This window comes from Rhinolophus ferrumequinum, chromosome 9 (assembly GCF_004115265.2).
Source record: "Rhinolophus ferrumequinum isolate MPI-CBG mRhiFer1 chromosome 9, mRhiFer1_v1.p, whole genome shotgun sequence".
Classification (NCBI taxonomy): domain Eukaryota; kingdom Metazoa; phylum Chordata; class Mammalia; order Chiroptera; family Rhinolophidae; genus Rhinolophus; species Rhinolophus ferrumequinum.
Genome location: NC_046292.1, coordinates 49,970,153 through 49,993,839, shown reverse-complemented (window position 1 = coordinate 49,993,839; position 23,687 = coordinate 49,970,153).

Below are 23,687 nucleotides of genomic sequence, written 5' to 3'. Positions count from 1 at the left end.
GTCCCATTTCCTTCTCGACATATATTTATTGAACACCTACTGTGTTCAATAAATCATCAGTTAACAAAACACAGTCCCTCCCCCCAGTCTGAAGGGTAGATAGATAACGAACAAATAAAACACTATAATGCTATGTCATATGGAAAGAAGTGCTTTGAACAATAATGAAGCAGAATGAAGATTCAAAGAGTCACAGAGGGTACGATTTTAGATAGCATGGTCAGGGAAGGACTTTCTGGGGTTACACTTTAGCAGAAACTTAAATAAAGACAGGTGGAACAATACTGACAAGCACATCTTAGTACCTAAAGCAATTGGAATAGGTACATCTTCTACTTAAGCTTTTTAGTAGTACTCATCTTTCCGTGTTCAGAATGGTGTGGGTCAGGGGTAGACAAGCACCGCAGGTTACTATTACAGACCACAGGACCAGCATATAGAACCACAGCCAGGCATCCACCAATTGCTGGTTTCCCATTGCGTCACGAGTCACCTGCATGCTGCATCCATGTTCATCTGCTCAGTTGCTGTAACTAAACCAGCTGTGCAGTGTTACATATCTTCAGAGAGATGGCAGCATAAGCTGAATGAAGAGCTTATTATTTCAAATGTCTTCGAAGCAAAGGAAGAACATCCTAAGGGCAGTCTTCACAGCCATTGCTTACAGAGGTAGGGGGGAGGCCAGTTCACCATCTCATCATAGCCAAAGCTGTGTTTCTGTAATTTGTCTGACCAACCCCTGACGGGTTTGTTTAGGAGCAGCCATGTGATTTGGTTCTGCCCTGTGAGTTGTGAGCAGAGGTCTGTGGAGGTGTCATGTTTGTCTTGCTCTTAAAAATAGACACCTATCTGAAAAGGCTACATACTTTATGATTCCAATCATATGACATACTGGACAGGGTAAAACCATGGATACAGTAAAAAGATCAGTCGTTGCCAGGGGTTAGAGGGTAGGCAGGGATGGTAGGTGGAACACAGAAGACTTAGGGCAGGGAAACTATTCTGTATTCTGTATATGTGCTGGATACCTGTTATTTATACGTTTGTCAAAACCCGTAGCATGTGCCCCCAAGAGCTAATCTTAAAGTAAGCTATGGGCTCTGGGTAATAACAATTGGTATGTTCATCAACTATAACACTACATTTTTGAATTTCTTTTCTTAAATAAGGACCCCCAAATTTTATAAGCTTCCAGCCCCACAAAACTAAATCCACCCCTGCCAGATGTTGATTATGTTGACTATTACCCCAGACCATCACCCAAGCAGCTGGACATTGCTGTGTAATGGACATGTCACACCTACCCACGACTAGTATGATGGGGTCCAGGTCCCCACTCATATCTGCTTATCTGCTATGTCTGCCTCTTCACACTACCTTCTAGCCACACTGGTCGTCCTCCACTTCCCTGATCATGCCAAGCTTACATCCCCCTATGTCCTTCACATGTTCATTCCCTCTGCTTGAAATGCTCCTCTCTCATCTACCCATCAGGTTCTCACTCCTGACCGTCACTAACGCAGGTGCTCCTCCCCGCCCCGGCCCTGTCTATTGATGAGTTTCCAGCCCTTCCTCCATAACAGTGCAAAATTAGAGCATTTTATTTTTCTGTTAACTTGCTTTTCGTCCATGTCCTCCATGCAACTATATTTTCCACAAGTATAAGGATGCGATCTGTGTGTTCTCTGTTGTGTCCCCAGCACCTACTATGTAAACATTTTGAATTAATTATGAATGACACAGACTGTGTGGGGTTGTTAGCGAGGGTCTGAAGCTGAAGGAAAAGTCTGTGGTGACAAGTGGAGGTGATGGAGGGTCCTTCCTGTCAAAAGTCACCCATCAGACTTCTAAGTTCCTTCTGTGGCTAAGAAATGAGCTGGTCTCCCATGCACATGCCTTTTGCAGGCTGGTGTTCCAGATTTCTGCAAAACCATAAATGTTTTCAAAGCCTCTGCAGGAAAGCTTGACAGTTTCACAAATGCTCTAGGCAAGCCACAGTATTCCATCAACTCCTTTGCTCTAGCAAGAGTGAGGCTCCATTCTGGACACCTGGATGCCTCTTCCTTTGCCTGTAACTTCTCCTAGCTCCCTCCATTCGCCAGTACCTTTTGCCCCTGACAATTGTCCTCTTTATTAGGGGACGGCCCAGGGAAAAGGATACCCCCAGCATGACCATCGCAGGGTATCGCAATTTATTAAGTTAGAGACTCTTGAACATAGCATGCAAATTATACAAATGTTCATGCATATTCATGTGAATGGTAATTATATGAAATTTATGTTCTGACTGTCTGGGGCTGGAAATATGGTAACTTTAATCAAGGGTTCCCTGAGGGAGGCAATGTTGGCAATTTGCCTAGGATGTGAGGGATTCCAGGTGTGTTTGTGAAGAAAGTGTTCTGTAAGAGCAGCTGCTTTTTATTCCCACCATCAATTATTATGAACAAACATCTCCTGAACCCCTTGTAGGAACAGGGCTCTGTGTTAGGCATGCTTATCTGCCTTTACCTGCCTAACTCGCATCATTCCCGTTTGTGCAATGTATATTTTCTAAACACTTTGAAATGAGATAATATGCATCAGCTCATGCAATTCTCAATGAACTCTGGAGTGAGGGACAAGGGATATTAGTATGCCCATTTTATAGGTAAGGAAATTGAGGCCATTCAGAAGCAACAAGCACTATAAGAAAGCATATGATATTGGCCAAAGCCTTCGCCTGCAAAGTGTGCTCCAGGCAGGGCCCAACACACCTAATATGTGTTGGCAGCGCAGCGTAGAGGGACGGGCCAGACCCAGGCCTCCAAACATCTGTGTCTGGCCCCAGCTATTTCTCAGACTCATTTGCGATGCTTTACCATCCTTTCGATGTTTATTTCCCTGACTACTAAATGAAGCCATTGGACTGACTAAGCAGCGGTTCTCCACCTGAGTTCCACATTAGGATCATTAGGAGAGCTTTTAAAAATCCCCATCCCCAAATCACATCCCTGACCAATTAAATCTAATCTCTGGGGCTAAGAAACTCGGATTCACCCAATTTGTCTAATGCTCCCCTGCCTATTCCAAAATGCAGCCAAGGTTGAGAACGTTAGCTCTGAACTAAATGATCCCTTGGATTTTACAACGCATGGTAAATGTCCATCTGTAGACAACTTGCAGGCTCTGATCAATACAAATGTTCACTAATTGAGCTGTCCCCAAAGAAACCTACTTAACATTGTTTAGACAAGCCTCCCCAATCATATGTGACCACAAAACCCTTTCCTCACGTGATAATTATTAATACCCTATTATTATGCCAGAGTACTAATGCTTTCTGGAAAAAAACACTCCATTCAAGGTCTATCTTGAAGAAAACAATTGCGAAGAGTTTCATTCTCTGAGTCATTTGGGGCTTTAGATGCATGCCTGAGGAAACACTGTTGAAAACTGCCTCCCAGCATGTCCCCAGATGAGGTGATGGCCACTTGGCTTCCCTCTCTTGGGTGTGGGTTCATCTCTATAACTAACATTCTCTTCCACAGGTTATGTGTCTAGAGTAAGAAGAGAGGACCTTCCACATATATTTAATATGTTTCGGATGTTTTAAAGAGACAAACATGAAAGCAAAACCATAAAAGTATAAAATAAAATACAGCAGAATTCACAAAGCACAAAATGCAAAAGCAAGAAAGATAAATAAATTTGAATACATCTGACTTTTAAATGGCAAAAGACCCCATAGACTAAAAGTAAAAGAAAGTGTCGATTGGGAGGAAATTGCTGCCTACATAACAAATCACAAACACGTAGAATATGGAAAGTCTTATAAATCAACAAAACAAAGACAAATATTCCCAAACAAAAATAAATGAAGCTATGAGGAGGTAATTTGCAGAAGAAAGACAAATAGCCCATTTGAAAAGATGCACAGTCTCACTAGTAATCAAGGGAAAACAAACTAAAATAATAGCAAGAACTCATTTTTCACACATGAGATTGGCACAAAAATGTAAAAAGATTGATAACAGCAGGTTTTCTTGAGGAATAGCAAAAGGTGTTTCTTGCACACTGTTAGTGAGGAAATAAATTGAAAAGGACTTTTTGGAGGACAATTTGGAGTAACTAATAAACTTTTTTTTTTCTTTTTAAACTCACATTTCCTCCCACCCAGCAATTTCACTTCTTGGTCTTTACCCTGAAGAATAACCAGCAAATTCACAGGAAGACAGATACAGATATGGTCAATGCCATGCTGTTTATAATGGAGGAAAAATGGGGGAGGAACGGACAGTCTAAATAGCCATCAAATGCCTATACGTAAATGCAAAGAGCAACATCTGAAACTCCAGGGGGACTGGTATCTGGTGGTCAGAGAGGACTGCTTTAGCTGCACAATTTCATTTCTTTTTTCTTTGGACAAAATTGTCTTAATTACAGTGCCCAACTCAGGTTATTGTAAGTATTAGATGAGTGAACATATGTAAAACATTCAGTGCTTGTCTCATAGTAAGTATTCAAACACATGTCATTGGTAGCAATTTTTGTCATCTTAGCAATAAAGAATGATATTCAATAACTGCCTTTTACCCAGGAATGTCTTCTTGCCTCTGCTCTGCCACTGCGGAGGAAGGCCTTATGTCTTCTATCCTGGCTTTTGGGAATCATACCTTTCAAAGTCGCTTCCTCCTCCACTCATGAGTTGACCCATGCATTGATCACTGAATTTCGCGTTCCTATGTTAAGGTGACAGAGCGCATGCATTTTCTCAAGCTTCTGATGTGGAGCTTGTGCCACAGGCATCATGGGAAATATGGCTGCATCGTGCTTGGTGATTGTGCTTGCAGACTACCAGTTCACTTCTCCAAGAAAACTTCATTTTCTTTTCTTTAGGGAAGATCCCAACCCCTGCTAGATGTGAGAATGGGAGCATGGAAGGGGAGAGGAAAGAATGAAGGGGCAACACATTTTTGTTTCAGATAAATCCTTAGTCAGACTTTGGAGACAAACATTCTCAACTTCTTCTCCAAAATGCATGGACATTTAGGCATGGAAGCATTTAACCAGTAATCACAAAGAAAATGTGTTTCAAGAAATTAATTTTTTTCTCACAGCACTAATGAGACAATGGCAGAGGAAGGGCAAGGGCTCATTTTAAAGCTTGGTAAGTTGGCAATGCCCCAAAAAGGAAATGAGGCCTCTGGTGCTGAATCACTGTTCCGGGAAACGTGAGGAAGCGGAGAGGCACAAACTAGGAAGTACACAGTGCCTCACTGAAGATCTCTTTCTTTCTTTCTTTTTCTCTTCAGTTGCTTTCACAAACATACTTTTTTTTTTTTTTAACTCTAGCTTTGCAAGTAAGAAGACTAGACATTCCAAATCAACCCTATCAGACTTTCCTTCCTGTTCACTTGAAAACCTGCTTCCTTTCTACGTCCTTTACCAGAATGCAGCTCTGGTCTGCATGAGGCCTTGATCATGTTCACCTCTTTCTGAATTTGACTTCTCTTCCACTCATCACCTTCAGGAGGTTTTACCCAGAGATTCAGTCCTATTCCCTGTCTTTCTTCTCTCCCTCTGCCTTAGGGAATCTCTCCGTGCTCAAATGTTCATTTCTGTTCTGAGGCAAATAGTTTTAGAGACTCCTTGCAGGCACTGCAATTCTGATGCAAGGCTATTAGTTCCAAAGCTTTCTGTTCTGCTCCATCTCCGTAAGCTCCCGCCAAAGTCCCAGGTACCCCTGGACCCTGCAGTGTTAGGAAACATCCTCCCGTTTCTCTTTGCCAGTGTAAATTTCACCAGGTCTAAGTCAAGTCCCATCTGTTCTAAGAAGCCTTTCAGGACCTTCTCAACCAGAAGTGATTTCCGTTGTCTGCAGTCCTGTAACACTGAATGTCTATATCACTTAAATACCCTATCATCAATGTAGTCTGTGAAGAACTGTGAGGAATATGTGAGGTTCAAACAGATGAAGTTGGATGCACATTTTTAGAGAAATATCTCCATCTTCTAGGTGCAATACTAGGCATAGGGAATGCTGAGATGATCCAAAAAGGGTCCCTCTCTTCACAGGCTCTTATAGTCTAGGAAGGAAAACACAAATTTACCCACATTTTCTCCCTGTGTACAAACCCCTTGGTTTAATTGAATGATTGATTGTAAATATTATCATTTAGTCCCTTGGGGGTCCACTGCACCTAATTCCTGAGCCATTCAGTATGACTCAGGATCTTTGATGGGACAATATATTCATAATATTTTAATAAGGACAATTTTGGGATTGATTCCTTGAGGCAATTAGTTTTATGGCATAATTTCTCATTGGTATATTTCCCTACTTTCTTTTCTTATCACTATAGGAAATATTAGATATACAGGGCAAATTAGCATCACAAAATCATGCCAAATATATACTTAAGAGAAAATGCTATATAATATACATACTTCACATTCAATATGCAGACCACGTCTAAACACTGAGAACCCCTGGGTGATCCTGGTTTCTAAAACTCATTTGCTTTGCCTGCACAACGGCTACCCTAACTCTCCTAACAGTCTCATTTCTAAAACCTCGGATTTCCAATTTTCTTAGCTGTCCTAACTCTACTATACTTGGTGATTTAGATTCTATCCAAACCTGCTCTGGAAGGAGCTATATCTGATTTCACTTTGCTCTTGCCCATGAGATGCTCCAAATATTCAGAGCGAGCAGAAAATGCTCTCTGAGTTTACAAGCACGGTTTCTCTGTGCCACCTAGATGCTATTGGCGACTCTTCAGGCTCTTTACCTCTGGCTCAGAATTTTCAAACCTGTGTAAACTTTCTTCAGAAAAGGTCACTTCACTGGCTGGAACTCAGATATGTTCCCTTTCTCTCTGTTTTTCTATACCTGCTCTCCTGAGTCATTTCAGGTTGCCCTGGGACCATTCGCTCAGCCAATCAATTGCAAAGCTTTCTCTCCACAGGTCGCATTCCTATGCTATGGCATCCTTCTGTGTAAATCATTGCTTGTTAACATCTTGTATTACTTTTTTCCAAGTTCTCTTACCCTTCCTGCATCAAAATCCCTGTAGGGTATTCTGGTTCTCTCATACTTATCACTTTCTGTCTCAGTTTAGAATTACTCTACCCTATAGCTGATATCCCTAGTGGATTATAAATTCCTTGAGACTAGGAGCTATGGTTGACTCATATTTCTATTTGCCATAGCACCTAGTACAAAGCCTGGCTCATGCGAGGCCATCAAAGATTTTTGTTGAATGAATTAATGATAAATGGGTAGATGGATGGAGAGACAGGTAGGGGACATGAGGCGAAGTGGAAAAACTTTGAAGTTAAACTCAGAAGAATGGAGTGCAGATCCAATTCTTCTTTTCCTCTTTGTGCCCCTGGACATGCCATTATACCTCCTTGGGTCTCAATTTCTCCAAAAGAAAAATGAGACTATTAAGAAGTGCCTTACCTAAGCTTGTTTGTTCTGAAGATCAAATGAGGTATTTTATGGGAAAGTATTTTATGAACTACAAAGCACCTAAAAAAATATAAGGAATCAAATGGTGATTTGAAGGTTTTTCTTGTAAATTGTCCTGAAAGCCATCCAGATAACTTCTTTCCCTGGTACCATCACAAGAACACCAAAATTATACAAATACAACACGACAAGCCAAAGACCAAAAACACAAAGACAATTAAGTACCTTAGTATCAACCATCTTTTTAAATCGTCCTCCTAGTAGTAAGTAGGAATGAATTTTCATAATTAGATGAGTGTAGAGCACAGTTATATTAGCAAGAAATTATAATATCTTACACTATAAATTTGTGATGAAGCATAAAATGTCTTCCATGTGTTTTATAAACTCTGTATTGCTTTAATCCTTCCACCATGGGGATAGCAGGTGCTTTGCTTGCCTTAGAAAAGGCAATATGCACACCCTATTTTCCAGGCCTTAGCAGCCGGTGTGATTGACTCCCTATGTCAATTTTTCCAGCTTGCTAAACAACTGGCACTTGGCTGGGACCAGGACATTTTGTATTTGCACCCGTGCACAGCATTTCCATCAGCATGTATGCTAAGGATATATCTCCTAGGAAACATGAGGGATTAGTGATAAAAATGTGAATCATTATCCAGAGTTATGAATTAACCCATTCTAGTAGACTCAACAAACATTTGTGGAGCAACTACATTTAGTTAGACTGCCTAGGACAACAGTGCCACTCAGTGCAAACATCCAGATGGACTTGTTGTAGAGATAGCCTTGAATTTCGGATCAATGTTAGGCTGGTCTAAGAAATGAACAATAAACATGGAATTAGAAGTTTTGTGTCCTATTCCACTTTCTCACTTTGTCAGCAAGCAAGCTTATTAACCTTGCTGCTGTTGCACAATAAGGAAAGAGTAAACCAGTCATTTTCAAATAAGATAATGGACAGGAAAGCTGTTTTAATACAGTTGAGGAGGTTCTTTGTGCAATTTTGTGAATGATCTCCAAGAAAGTCTTGTTAATTTTTTTAGAAAAGGATACAGAAAAGTGCTTCAATTTTTGTATAAAAAGAAAGAAAGGAAGGAAGGAAGGAAGGAAGGAAGGAAGGAAGGAAGGAAGGAAGGAAGGAAGGAAGGAGGAAGAAGGGAGGGAGGGAGGGAGGGAGGGAGGGAGGGAGGGAGGGAGGGAGGGAGAGAGAGAGAGAGAGAGAGAGAGAAAGGAAAGAAGAAAGAAAGAAGAAAAAAGAAAGAAAGAAAGAAAGAAAGAAAGAAAGAAAGAAAGAAAGAAAGAAAGAAAGAAAGAAAGAAAGAAAGAAAGAAAGAAAGAAAGAAGAAAGAAAGAAGAAAGAAGAAATAAATAAAGAAAGAAAGAAAGAAAGAAAGAAAGAAAGAAAGAAAGAAGAAAGAAAGAAAGAAAAAGAAGAAAGAAAGAAAGAAAGAAAGAAAGAAACCACATCTATAGACTGTTAAATGCATAAGATATCTTTGGAAGTGTACACAAAAACTGGTAATATTGCTAACCTCTGGGGAATGGTCGAAATGACAAGGAGAAGAGTTCTTAAGGTAAGGAAATCGAAACATGTAGAGGTTAAATAACTTGTCCAAGGATACCTGGTTAATATCTAAAAAAGCAGAGATTCAAAATTAGGTAGCCTAATCACTCTGTTACCACCATGCCCCATTCTCTCCTAGTGTTCTGAGGAGAGGGTGTCCATGCTGGAAAGTTTAATAAATAACCTCTGCTCTAAAACCATAGCTCACAAACCTAGCCATCATCTGGAGAATTCAGTTTATCGACCATCCCCCGCCCTGCCCCCGTGTACCCCCACTCCCCCATTTTCAGGCTGATGTGCTTCCCTGGCTGAGAACATTATGTATTTCATCAAATTACACTTTCTTTCTCTGGTACAAATCAATACAAAACCACAATGGTTTCTCTAAAAATATACACAGAATTCCTTTCCCAGGTCTGTTCTTCCACGTCATATCCCTGAGAGCTAGAAAGGATCACTTATTTTAACAGGAATGATCCTCCCTATATGACACTAATTGAAATGTTATTTGTGTTCAGAAGATGTCTTAACAGAAAATGTCTAATTTAATTTGTTGGTGCCTTTCCAAAAGTCACTGTCCACCTCAGGGATCTTTGGCCGGATATCCCTTGGCTCCTTTCACTCAATTAGAGATGTACACGCTGCATTTTGATTGTGGTGGTGGTTCATGCATTCTTCTCACAATGCCTGTTTAGCTGCCCTGTTTTAATCACCCGTCAGCCCATTTTGGACTTCTTTCCAGAATCTTTCAATGTGACCTGCCTGCTTTAAGACTGAAGCTGAATTTGTTGTGCCTCTTGATTTCAGTTACGTTAGCAGACTTCAAATTGATATCCAGCTGGATCACTTCAGTGAACAGGGTCCTCCCCCAATCAAACAAGGCCCACCTTTTCTGGCCCTCCTTCATGCCAATCACTTCATTTCCATTCCGCAACCGCAATCCCACGGCCACACCCAGGCCTTAGCATTATCATTCCCTTAATTTCTGCCTCAGAAATACTAGCTGTAGGAATCCCACTGCCTGATCACAACTTCCTGAAATACTACCCTTAAAACCATTCTAAAGTCCTCCTCAAGAATCAGTACCCTCATCATCAGTTCTCGCCTGGCTTCACTTTCTTTCCTGTTCAACCTGGACCCCGAGGTCAAATACTGCAAACCCAACGGCAACACCGTCCTCATTTGCTTACTTGACTATCACTCTGGTATATCTGCCAGAATGGCTCCCAACTCGTGGAGAATCAATCAAGTCTGTGCTTCTGCTTCCGCTCCCAGGCTGCCAAGAGTAAAGAAGAGCACATAACCTTGCAGATTGATGAGTCCCTCCACTGGGACCTCAGCTCATGAATCCCTTTACTGGGACTCTAATAAGTTCCCATATCCCACTCGCCATCAATACAACACAAAGTTTTAATACTCTCCTGTTTAGGTTAGAATTGTATTTAGGTATATATAACTGAAACACAAGGTAATAGTGACCTAAACTTGATAAAAAGTTATTTCTCAACGAGGTAACAAAAACAAAAACAAAAACAAATCAAACGTTGGCAACCTAAGTGTGCTATGGAGATACCACAGAAGCGTGAGAACCTGGGTATCTGTCTTAGCTCTACTATCCTCAGCAGATGACCTCTAACCTCAAGGTCACCTCATGACCCAAAATGGCTGCTGGAGCACCAGTCATCATGCTCATATTCTAGACAGCAGGAAGGTGAAAAGACAGAAGGGCAAAAGGATGCTCCTCAAAGCTGAGTTATCTCCCTTCAAGAAACCTTCACAGAAGTCCCATACAACACTCTGTTGCTATCTCGCTGGTCATAACTTAACCACATGATCACATTTAGTTGTAAGAGAAGCTGAGAGGTGCCGTCTTTTAGCTGTGTGTATCACCAACCTAAACAAAATCAAGGCTCTAAGAAAGAGGGAGAATGGATGTGGGGTAAGCACTTAACTTCCTCTACCAAATCTCCTTCACCCCTCTACTCCCACACTTACCCTTCTCATTTCAATCCGGCAACTCAACTCTGTTACTGGGAAAAGAGACTCTCAGGTGTCAAATCCCTTAATATATCTCTCCTCCTCTTTTATCTGTTTACAAAACCCACTCTTACTTATTTTATTCCTATCTCAGAAGAAGTGCCCCTGCTCCCCCTCAAGGCTGAAAACTCTGCTTTTAATATGTGCAGTTTATCATATGTCAAGCACTCATCAATAAAGCTGTTCAAGATTTTTAAACTTGTTCACTTCTTAATCCCTTACCATCTGTTTTCCACAGTCATTATTCTCCTAAAGCTCTTCTAGCTAGGCTCAACAATGAATATCAAATTGCCAAATCAAAAGTAAGTTTTCAAAAAATAGTTTGGGGATTCCTCAAAAAATTAGACTTATCGTATGACTCCACTAGTCTACTCCTACATATATAGTCCAGAAAATTGAAAACAGATACTAAGAGAAGTACACATACACACATGTTCATGGCGGCACTATGTACAATAGCCAATAGATAGAAAGAGCCCAAATATCCATCAATGAATGAATGGATTAAAAAACTGTAACCACACACACACACACACACACACACACACACACACACACACAGTGGAATATTATTCAGCCATAGAAAGCAATGAAGTACCGATAAATGCTACAATGTAGATGAACATTGAAATCATTATGCTAAGTGAAAGAAGTCAGACACAAAAGGGGACATGTTGCATGATTCCGTTTATATAAAATATTCAGAATAGATAAATCCATAGAGATATAACACAGATTGGTGGTCATGAAGAGCTAGGGGAAAAGAAATGGGGAGAAGCCACTCAGTGCATACACAGTTTCACTTTGAAGTAACGGATATATTCTGGAACTAGATAAAGGCAGTGGTTACGCAGCACTGTGAAGGTACTCAAGGGCACTGAATTGTTCACTGTAAAATAAGTAATTTTATGTTATGTGAATTTTTTTTAATTTTTATTGGGGAATATTGGGGAACAGGGTGTTTTTCTAGCACCCATCAGCTCCATGTCAATTCATTGTTTTCAGTCTAGTTGTGGAGGGTGCAGCTGAGCTCCAAGTCAAGTTGTTTTCAGTTTAGCTTTGGAGGGCTCAGCTCACTGGCCTATGTGGGAGTCGAACCGGTGACCTTGGTATTATGAGCACTGAGCCAATGGGTCGCCTATGTTATGTGAATTTCACCTCATAAATTACTTCTTAAAAACATCAGTTTTCAGTCCTCATCCTACTCATACTTTCCACCATTGACCACCATCTATGTCCCAAATGTTTCTTTACTTGATTTCTTGACCATTTTTTTCTGGTTTTTCCATCTACTTTTCTAACCATTCTTTCTATCTCTCTCTTGCTGGTTCAACTTTTTTTTTTTGTAAGCATGTAATTTTAGAGAATTCTCCAGACTCTTTATTTTGGTCCTCTTCTATTCTTGTTCTCCAGTGATTCTAATATCCATTATCTCAGTTCTATTAGAGAAAACGTTATGCTCCTGTCCTCATATCTCTGAATAAGGAACTTCTATTTGCAAGAAGAAACAGTATTGGAAAAATCTAGCTGAATGGGTCCTTTTTCTTCCCATGGAAGGAGTGGTTTCTCTAATGGAAGAGTGACAAAAATCAGACACCCATTTTTAAACAGTCCTTCTCAGGGAGAGGTTGAGCTGTTGAAGTCCATTGTTGCCATGTGGGCCGTCCGCTCCCTTTTTGTACCAACCTGTGTGTGGAAAGCATAAATTCTGCTCTCTTCCATATGCTAAGCTTAACTGTAGGCCGTTGGAGTGAAGTAAGTAATTTCAAATCAGAAGGAACTGTTTTGGGGAAACCCAGCTGTGGCAATTCACCAGGCCAGTCTTGTAAGTCATGAAACAGAATATTGATCTCCATCTATTGATGTCTGTATTTCTCTATTAGTTCTTAATTCAGAGGGATTGGTCTAACACCTCCTTAAGCTTCAAAAGGCTCCAACCGCCACTTCAGTGCCAATTGCTTCAACCTATCGTCACTCTGGCCCCGACTCTTATTTTCAGCGGACTGTCTTCCTCAGCCATTGAAAACTTCTCCTCTATGATTGGTTTGGTGGGTTTTTAGGCCTTTAATTTTATTTCACATGATTTTTGAAGTTATAAAGTATAAAAGTATACAACTCTCTGGAGGCTCAAAATGATTAAACATCAGAGCATTATGTAATTGATACAGATTATAAAACTGAGGAATCTCAGGGATGGGAGGACCAAGAGAATCATTTTTTCATATTCTTGATCTTGAAAAATGGCACCAGCACCCACCTGATCTCAGGAAGAAGAAAATAGGAATGGCAGAAACTTACTCCTGTAAAGTTCCTGAAACAGGAAGCTGGAAACCATCAAGTACCAAGGCAGCTGAACTTGTCCCTTTTTAAATCCAGTGACCTTCTCACAAGCGTTCCTTGGTTACTTCAGGTTGCTTTATAAAGTTTCTCTTACTTGCAACCAATTTCTGATGTTTATTATATTCTTTATACTTGTCATTGTTTTCCAGGTTTTCCTCAAGCATCTAGCAGTTGAAGGACACCCTTTTAAGTATAAAGTAGCACACCCACATATCTTAGTCTGTTTGGTCTGCTATAACAAAGTACCAGTGTGTGTGACTTACAAATAATAGAAATTTATTTCTCATGTTTCTTGAATCTGGAAGTTTGGGATCTGAGAGCTAGCATGGTTGGGTTCTGGTGAGGGTCCTCTCTGGCTTGCAGATGGCTGTCTTCTCATTGTAGTTTCACATGGTGGAAAGCAGAGAGAGGAAGGAAGTTCTCTCATATCTCTTCTTCTAAGGGCTCTAATCCCATTCATGAGGGCTCTATTCTTAGGACTTAATCATCTCCCAAAGTCCCCCACCTCCTAATATAATCACATTGAGGGGTAGGGTTTCAATATGAATTGGGGGCAGAAACATTCAATACCTCATACCACACTACCCTTCATTTGCTCCCTGTGATGGACGGACGGACCGACTCCCTGCTCAGCCTCCTTTCTTCCTTCCTCTGGTATGCTTACCCATACTGAAGAAGTTGGAAGACTTAAAAGCTATAGTGTCAGACTCTTTTGCAGATAGGATGTGGATACAAATTATGTCCCACGAATTAGATGCACTGGAAAATATAGAAGGCAGAAATGGGCAGAGGCCTTCTCCTTGCCCTTTTGGACTGTTGTTTTCTTCTGGCAGTTGTGATGGAGGCAGTAGGGGTAGCAGCCTCCTTGCTCTGGCTTCCTGATTCTTTGGCGGCAGCATGCAGACCATGCAGTGCAATGTCCTTGGCGACAGGGTGGTGAGTTCTTCTACTCAGAATTTTCTGGGGTGACCTCCGAGGTGGTAACTCCCCAGGAGTTGGTCCTACTGTTGATTTTTTTGCTCCTCCCATCCTTCCAATGATTGTTACTAGCACCTAATTTCCTTCATTAAATCCCCTCATCCGTGAAGTACCCATAGCTAAAGTGGCTTCTCTTTCCTGCACTGTACCCTAACCGGTACACGTCCTACTTTTTATCCCCAGGAGTTAGAGTGAGATATCAATGCTTTTATGGCCAGAGACTCAGGAATAACCAAATCCTGCTCTGTAATATCTCCCCTTCCATTGGAGTGCCTGAAGGAGCCACCTAAAAAAGAACTAATAAATGCAAATCAAAGTACCACTCTATTATGAGTTGTGCAGAAGCTTAAAATGCAAATGCAATGCCTTGATAAAGGTTACAGTGAGGTCTGGGGTGATCTGTCCCAAGTTTCCATCATGACATCTTACCACTTTGGCTGACTATAGGCAGGGAGGAAGTTGAAGAGAGAGTGAGCCAACAGTCACCTAGAATCCACTTATTCATCAAGCTATGAGAACTAGGAGAAAAAGAGAAGAGGTTTGTGCACTTTAAGAAGAGGTTTGTGCCCACTAGTCAGCACGTCCCAATCAATTGTCCTAAACCCTGACCACTCAAGCTAACAATTCTTCTCCCCACAAGGGAAAGTAGGCAAGGAACCGAGAGAACTGGGTGAGCCATGGGAAAGGGTGGATGCACAAGAAGGGACGGGCCAGGCAAAACAGACGGGCCAGGCAAGACGGGCCAGGGACCAGGACTTCTGAATATCCCTCAGTGGGTGTTATGATCTCTTCTTCTGTCCCACATGAATGCTCTGATGTATGTTTACATCTTGTCTGTCGCTCTGAGGTCACTTGCAGAGCTAAATCCCTCCAATTTGCATGAACTCTCAATAAATAGGAGTGTGTATGTGAAGAAGTAATGACGAAGCTGGCCTGTGGGTGGTGGTATAAAGAAGGCAGGAGGTGTTGCTCATCATCATTAAGTATGTATTGTATGAATTTTTAAGATTGCTTAGCTTAATGGAAATACCAGCAGAGACACAGCCAGAATATAATGATTTGCTGGGTGGAAGACACTGAAAGCAGAAATCCTAGAGGTACCTCCAATAGGCTGTTTGACTGAACCAATCTGGGAGGGAATGGGTGATGAAGACTTTCAAGTTCCTTCTAAACTTCGTTGATTCTACTCTACTCCAAACTGGAAGCACCTCAGAGTGTTTGCGATCTCTGAAACACTTCCTGACTCAAATACATCAACAAACACTACCCTCTATGCTGCTAATAACTACCTTCTTAAAGATACTCCTGCCAATTCCCTTTATGTTTTGCCTGCGCTAAAGTAAAGAAATACATTTTTTTTTCCAAAAACAAATAAGGTAGACTTCAGGATTTTGTTTTTTAATTCAAATTCATCCTTTGTGAAAAAAGGCAGGAAGAAGTCAGCAAAGTTAAAATAGATACAAAATAAATCCTATTTTGTTTGTGTTATTGAAAGTATCGCTTATATTGTTGAATGCTTTGATCAGATGGCTCAAGTTTACAGCCAAGTCCTTAACTAGCACTCTGACGATATTCAGAGCTCTATGTTAATACTATCCTTGAGAATATATCCCCCAAATTATGTCATCTCCACCAGAGATAACATTTCTTGGGGGAAAAACTGTCTCATTAACACCTATATCCTTCCCAGCGTAAGTGCAACGTAATGGACTCTAAGAACCATTGGATGAATGGAAGATGGTGGGATGGATGGTTAGACAGATGGTTACACAGATGGCTGGATGGATAAATTCAATGAGTTATTTTTGTCAATCAATATACTCCTTTGAAAGAGCTTTGAGATGAATCAGTACAATGTTGAATTCTGTTGAAAGAGAGTCAGGAGGAGTCAGAGGTTATAGTAAAACACAGACAAAACACAACAAAATGTACTAATAGTAAGGGTTTTTTTTAAAATTTGACATTCTAAAGTCAATGACCCTGATTTAAATGTTTCTTTTTATATTTTAAAACCCTGTTTTTCATTGCTTGTGTTTCAGTACCTTCAATATACTACTGTGTCAATATTAGCTCCAAGGAGGGGCTGAGACCCTGCTGTGCTCTAGTCTAGGCCCTAGCTACTCCAAATGCAGAATCAGGCTCCTCCCTAGAGCTACTCAACCAGAATCGGCATTTTAACAAGTTCCCCAGGCGATTCCTATACACATTCAAGTCTTAGAAACACTGGTCAAGATTCCAGATAATGAGTAAAAAGTGGGAGGAGCCCAGAAGCCGTGGCCTCTGGCATCCAGACTTGGTCTAAGCACAGTGTGATAAATCCCGAGGACTGTCAGCCTGCTAGCGGAGAAGTCTAAGGTGCTGAGGGAAAGAGTTGGATATGCTGGGACATAAAAAGTGAGCTTTGGAGGTGGAGGGTGGAGGCTGTGGGGAGAGGGAGCAGTGTGTATGTATGTGGGGTGGAGATGACAGTGGTAAAATGCATCTTCTGAGTGACAGGAACCTCAGGAAATGGAGTAGGCTACAATCAGCTGACGGACTGCAATGTAAGGCCTTCTTTCGATTGCACTGCATAGAAAGAAGATGGAGAATCCTGGGATACTCAAGTTGCCCCCAACGCAACCTGACTTCCCTGACATCACTGCTGAGCCCTTCAGCCTCAGGGAAGGGCAGCCAAGTCCACGTCCTTCTTCGGGAGGAGGACAGTCAGTGAACTGCCAGCCACATCAGATTTTCTAACTTTGGCCAGAGGTTAGAGTAGCTTGCAGTATTCTGGGTGCTTACTTCAAAGAGCTAAGTTGGAATTAGGATGGGAGGTCAGAGCCCAGCAGTGAGGAGGTATGGCTGGTATTCATGCCCTGAGTTGACATATGGAAAACTGAGACTGACAGGTAAGGTGTTGTCTCACTCCCACCAGCTGGCTAGGTAACCCTGTGCAAATCACTTTACTTCCGAATTGTATTTTTTAGTGGTTTTTTTAGTGGTTGCTCTTGGAATTATAGTATACATCTTACTACAATTTACTTCAGGTTAATACTGACTTAATTCTGGTAAAATATAGCAACTTTGCTCCAATATAGTTCTATTTCCTTCTTCCTTCTTTGTGCTATTGTTATTATACAAAGAATGCCAAAAAAATGTATACACATTTTAAGAAAGGAAAAAAAACTATTAAAATTGTAATACTCAATATATACTGATAACAAAAGATGAATACAAGTCCTATTTGACTTCTGCAATTACAAGAGGTGATCAGAGTCTTACCATCAGCGTCCAGACAATTTTTCCCTCCTTCTTCTGCCTCCTCCGCCCCCCACTTCAGTTCAAGCTGTTGTTTCTCAGTCTAGTTGTGTAGGACACAGCTCCCTGGCCCATGCTGGTGTTATGAGCCTTGCAATCCCCCTGGCTGAGGCAGTCAGTCACCGGTCATCGGCAGGGTAGCCCATGGCAGCACACAGCAGCCCGAGGCAGCCCAGGCAGCACATGCCGACCTCCAGCTGCTTAGGGCAGCCCAGCTCCAGGGAGAGCCATTGTTCACAATCTTAGCTGTAGAGGGCGCAGCTCACTGTCCCGTGTGGGAATCGAACCAGCAACCTCTGGGTTGCTCGGCGCTCCAAACACCTGAGCCACTGGGCCGGCCCCAGACACTTCTGATTACAGCGAACTACTGCTTGAACAATGCTGACTATCTCTGAAAATGTGTATTCATTGTTTTGGCACCCCCGTATATATATGATATATATATATATACACACATATATGTAATATATATGTATATATATATATCATGTATATCTTATCATATATATATATATACATCCAACAGTACAGTGTCATAATTATTGCTCTGTACAATTTTATTTTAAACAAATTAAAGAAAAAAAATATATAAAATATATCTACATCTGCATAGATATAGATATATTTACATATGTATATATTTACATATGTATGTAGGTTTCAAGTCTGCCCCAGCTCTCACTCTCCACTAGGCCCCCCAGCGCTTCTTGTGTGTGCACATTCTCTCAGTCTGCCAGTGACGTGTGGAGAGCTTATCCAATTTCCAAGGCCTCCCTGTTAAATTTCTGGCCACAATCTCAGGCTGGCAAGGCTGTATAGGCTCTTGCTGTTTGCTTTCCTATGAGTTTTCTAATTTCACTGACAGGGCCCTCCACTTCAAATTAAATCAGTCCCCTCTGGCAACTAAGCTGCTGGTTTTCCCAGGCAGCCCCACCCTGGTGGTGCTGCTACACTACCAGATCTAGGGTAGGGATCTGCAGCAGCCCCAGGCAAGAAAGCCTTAGACTCCCAGTATTCCTACCCAAAGTTCAGCAGCCTTTCAGGAATAAATGTTTCTCACTTCGTTGTTTGCCTTTGTCAGTTTCCAGAGCACTAAAATGGTTGTTTTGGATCATTTTCTCCAGTTGTTTTTGAGGAAAAGGATTTGTCATCTTCACTCTGCCTTGCTGTAAATCCTGCCTCCTATTCACTTTACTGGGCTTGGAGTTTCTCATCAGTAAAATTAGGTCTCTTCCTCCTGACTCCTGTGCTATTTCCACTGGACCAGGATTTCCAAGAGTTTGGAGGAAATAGAGGCATATTAGAAAATGACAGGGGATATATTACCTGAGGTTTGAATATGAGCAACCTCACTGACTCTGACTGGCTGAAGTATTTTAGAAGTGTATGGAGTAGCTCAGAGACAAGACTGCCACTAGTACAAATTTCAAAGGACGCTCCTTCCTCAAATAAAAAAATTATTAAGTTAGTTTATTATTGTACAAATAAACACCATACTCAGACCATCCGGGAAAAGTAGAAACCGAGGAGGTAACTACCTCACCTGTAAAGGTGAAGAGAAGGGAAAGGAAAAGGAGTGAAGGAATAAAAGGAAGGGCGGGAGAGGGGTGGCTTTGATTCCACAAATCAAGCTTATTTTTTAAATTGGTGGCTCAAGAATATGTGTCCTGCTCAGACTGAAGTAAAGCTAAAGCCTCTTGCTTCAACACCGCTATATCTGAATGTTTGTACCTCCCTCAAAATTCACATGTTGAAATTCTAATGCACAGTAGGATGGTATTAGGAAGCAGACCCTTTGGGGTAATTAGGTCATGAGGGTGGAGCCCTCATGAAGGGATTAGTGTTCTTTTAAAAGAGATCTCACAGAAATTCCTCTCCCTTCCACCAGGTGAAGGTACAATGAGAAGTTGACAGTCTGCAACCCAGAAGAGGGCTTTCTCCAGAACCCAATTATGCTGGCACCCTGACCTTTAACTTCCAGCCTCCAGAACAGTGAAATAAATTTTTGTTGTTTATAAGCTTAATGTTAAAGAGAAATCCAATGTTAAAGAGAAAACCACAGGACCAAAATGGCACCACTAGAGCTATAGCCCATGATAGCAAACCTAGACATCATATCTAACCTAATTGCAGTTTTGACTTTCATCAGAAATGTAATCTTAGTGAACCAGTCTGTAATTTTCTGGTCAACATCAATGAGATCATCTATAATGTAGGCTTTCTCCAGCTCCCCAACTCCCATAGGAAGAATAGCAATCTGTATGATAAAACCCTTGCCAGTCCCCGTCCCCCTAAAAACAGAAGACGTCCTGGTCTAAAACTAACCTACCTATAAAAACCTTCAATTTTTCTTTTTTTTATTAGTTTCAGGTATACAAAGCAATATAATAGTTAGACATTCACACCCCTCAAAAAGTGATAACCCCCCCCAATCTACTACCCCTCTGACATTGTATATAGTTGTTACGATACCATCAACTCTATTCTCTATGCTGTACACACACATACATTTGACATTCAGTATTATTCTACTTCAGCTTCAGGTGTCTAGTGCTCAGAGTATCTCTCTGTTTGCTGGATGAAATGCTGCCCCATTCATGAATTGTTTAATAAATGCAATTAGATCTTCAAATTTACTTGTTTGAATTTTGTTGTATAACACCAGACATTGGTATTTTGTTATAGCAGCTAGAATGAACTAATACAGGCACACATCCTCAGTTTTTCAAGCCCTTCTAAAGGAAGTTTGCAAGGGCCCTGGCAAGCAGAAGCTGTGGCTACATGTTCAAATGTGCCCATGTCCCTGGCTTCTCAGCCACCTCCTGATACTGGAGGACACACACCATTGTCAGTAGCACACTCCATGTCCTCCGCCCTACTCCATAGCTAAGGGGACTGTGCCTAGATGGGTTTGCTCTCAGATGCTCTGACAGCATCTGAGAGAAGTGGAAGAATGAGAGAAGCAACCTCAGGGAATACCTGGGGTTACACAGGGACAGAGCCACGTTGTGCACGGGTAGGCATCGATGAGATCACATGCACGTGTATGCAGATCTCCAACATGAATGTATATTTCTGGATGCTGATACAAGTTTGCCTCATCAAGAGCTCTCCTCTGCTGCTTCAAGATGCAGCCAGACTTTGCAGATTCTCCATGATCTACCCCGTTCTCACAGGAGTTAATACAGGTCTACAGCATGAACGTTTTCCCTCTCTTAGACATGGTGCCCTATGCGGTGCACAAGCTGAACAATCATACAAAGGAAAGCTTGTAATCGAGTGAAAGCTCGAACTACTCCCTGCATGACAGCCAATACGTTGAGTGACAAGGAATTAGGGCAAGGAAAGCAACTATATTCGGAAAGCCAGCAAACCAAGAAGATGGCAGACTAGCATCCTAAAGAACCATCTTGAGAAAGTACAGAATTCGGCTTCTTTTATGTCAAGGGAAGGGGGAAACAGGAGAGGTTTGAGGTCAGGAGGTGATTGATGACCACAGACATCTAGACGTCAGCAGGGGTCCAAGGGAACTGGTGAACTTTGCTTTTGGTCAACAAACTCCAGTTACCATGGTCTCAGTCACGAGGTTCCTAAAACTATTTTGATACACAATCATCATTTTTTCACATGGCTTCCTTATCTCCTTGGGGATACACAGGGAGGTTGTTCCAGTAATAGGCTACAGGTTGTTACATCCCTTTAATGATTAGCATATCTGTGTGCAGGACTAAGCAGAAGTTGCTAACTGACATATTATGGGAACTGGGCAGGCTTGAGCAAGATGGAGTCAGAAAGACTGATTATTTTCTTTTATTACAAGCTGGATAACCAAAAATTTTAAAGCACAGGAAAAAGAGCTGTTTGGAAGATCCGGGAAGCAGGGTACCCCTGGGATAAATGACCTTCAACCATTTTTAATCACTGCATTTGTCTACTCAAGATACAAGTCCCAGAAAGAAAGCATCCTGTTGGCCTCTCTTGGGCTGCGTAGCCACACCTTGGCCAGAACAGGGCAAGGCATCTTATTAACAGCCCTGAGCACTGAATCTAATCAAGAGAAATAATTCCCCAGAACAAAATTAGGGTGCTGTTTCCAGAAAGGAGAACCCATGTCGAACACGTGAAAACAACAGACGGCTGACACACAAAAAATTAATGAGGGACCAGGTTTCTTTATTGAAGGACTTCTCAGAGACTATAATTAGCAAATTTTGTTTTTATACATCTTTAATAAAAGATAAAATATCTTTTAAAAGATAAGATATTTTATCTTTTATTAAAGATGTATAAATTCCTCAATTACTTTATCAAGGGACCCTTTTTGACAGAACATGTCAAGAGACTAATAAGTGTCCTCCCAAACAAACGCCTTTTTTGGGAAATTAGATCGTGTTGCCTCTGTGTTTACAGATGTTGTAGCCCAAGAAGGCAAGACCTTGCCTGTCTTATTTACCACTGAATCTCCAATGCCTGGAACAGGCCTGGCACTCAATAAATGGGGGCACTGAAGGAATCTGTTTATATTTTCTGTGCATTTCATCTCTGAAAGTCTGAATAACATGAGGTGTTGCAAGAATGCAGCTCCTCAAAGAGAAGTTCAGTTAGGTGATGCATGTTCTGCTCACTGAGGTCTGAGCAGACTGGAGGTGCTCTGCAGAGCCCCCCAGTCTATTGCTAAAGGTAAATGCAATTAGGTCACTCCCGTGCCTAAAACTTTTTAATGCACATCTCAGGCCTACAGCATAAATTCCAGAGCATGACATACAGCAGCTTTCTAATTCTGGCCCCTGTGCCCCTTCTAACCACATCTCCTGCCTCTCTCCAAATCCCACTTTGTTCTCTAGAAAAACAAGTATGTGTCACTAAATAGAAAAGGTTGTTTTACTCTTCTGTAACTTTGTAAACACGGTTCCTTTGTCTGGAATGTCATTTGCCCCTCCCTTTCGCACTTGGAAAACTCATCTTTCAAAATCCAGCTTAACTGCTAACTCTACTGTGAAGTTTTCCCTGATCTCATCCAGCTGCCAGTGCAGATCTCCAAATAATTTCTCTTTCCTCTGCGCTGTGCACATTTGTGAATTGCCGCATTCGTCACATGCCGCTGCTCTGTATGCTTGTTTGTCTTCCCTTTTAGCCTGAGAGTCCCTTAGGAATAAGGAACATGCTCATTCACTTGAGTAGTTGTAGTACCTAGTACTATTACCACAGAGGGTCCTCTTGCCTGCGTGCATCCAAGCCAAACAAGGCAGGAACAGGAGATTGTAGCAAAGAAAGGAAAGGTTTATTTAAGGAGGTGGCGCCAAGCCCAGACACAGGTAAGCCGGTGCTCTCAAACACCTGGCTCCCTGCTGGCCTCTAGTGGCCGGGTTATATCAGGGAAAATCATTAATCGTGGCGGCTGTGGGAGTGGGGCTGTGGGCTCTACTGATTGGTCGGGGCTAAGGAAGAGGGCAATCCATCATGGCTCCGGGTCCTGGTGTCAGTCATGGCATTGTTCTGTCCAGTTTCCAGGGGATGTGGTCTGTGGGGCCATTCTGCTTTCATGAGTTAGGAGCTGAAACATAACAGAGGCCAAGGTGTTACCTATGTTTGACTAAAACTTTATTGTAGTTTGAGGTTTGGTTATTGTATCTGGTCATGGTGATAGACCTGAAGCTTTATTCTTAAGTGAGTTTGACACTGAGCGGAACTAATGTCCTACGGGCTTAATGATTAAAGTGAGCAGACAAACAGTATATGAACAGGTACGAGGGCCTGGGAGAAAGAATGCAAGTGAGTCGTAGTTCTATCAGGCTAAACAAAGTAAGCTTGGATTAAAGCAGAATGTATGCTAAAGAAATGAAGTTCTCGTGTGATTATAGTACCTAGTACCTAGTACTTAGCTGCATCTAACCAGGATGAGAAAATCCTCTAAGAGTTTCAAACAAAGGGAATGTGGGGCCGGGAATTGGATCCATGGGTGATAGAAGAGGCTGAGAAGCCAATCAGGGATAGTGAGCATCTTAGTTTGGGTTT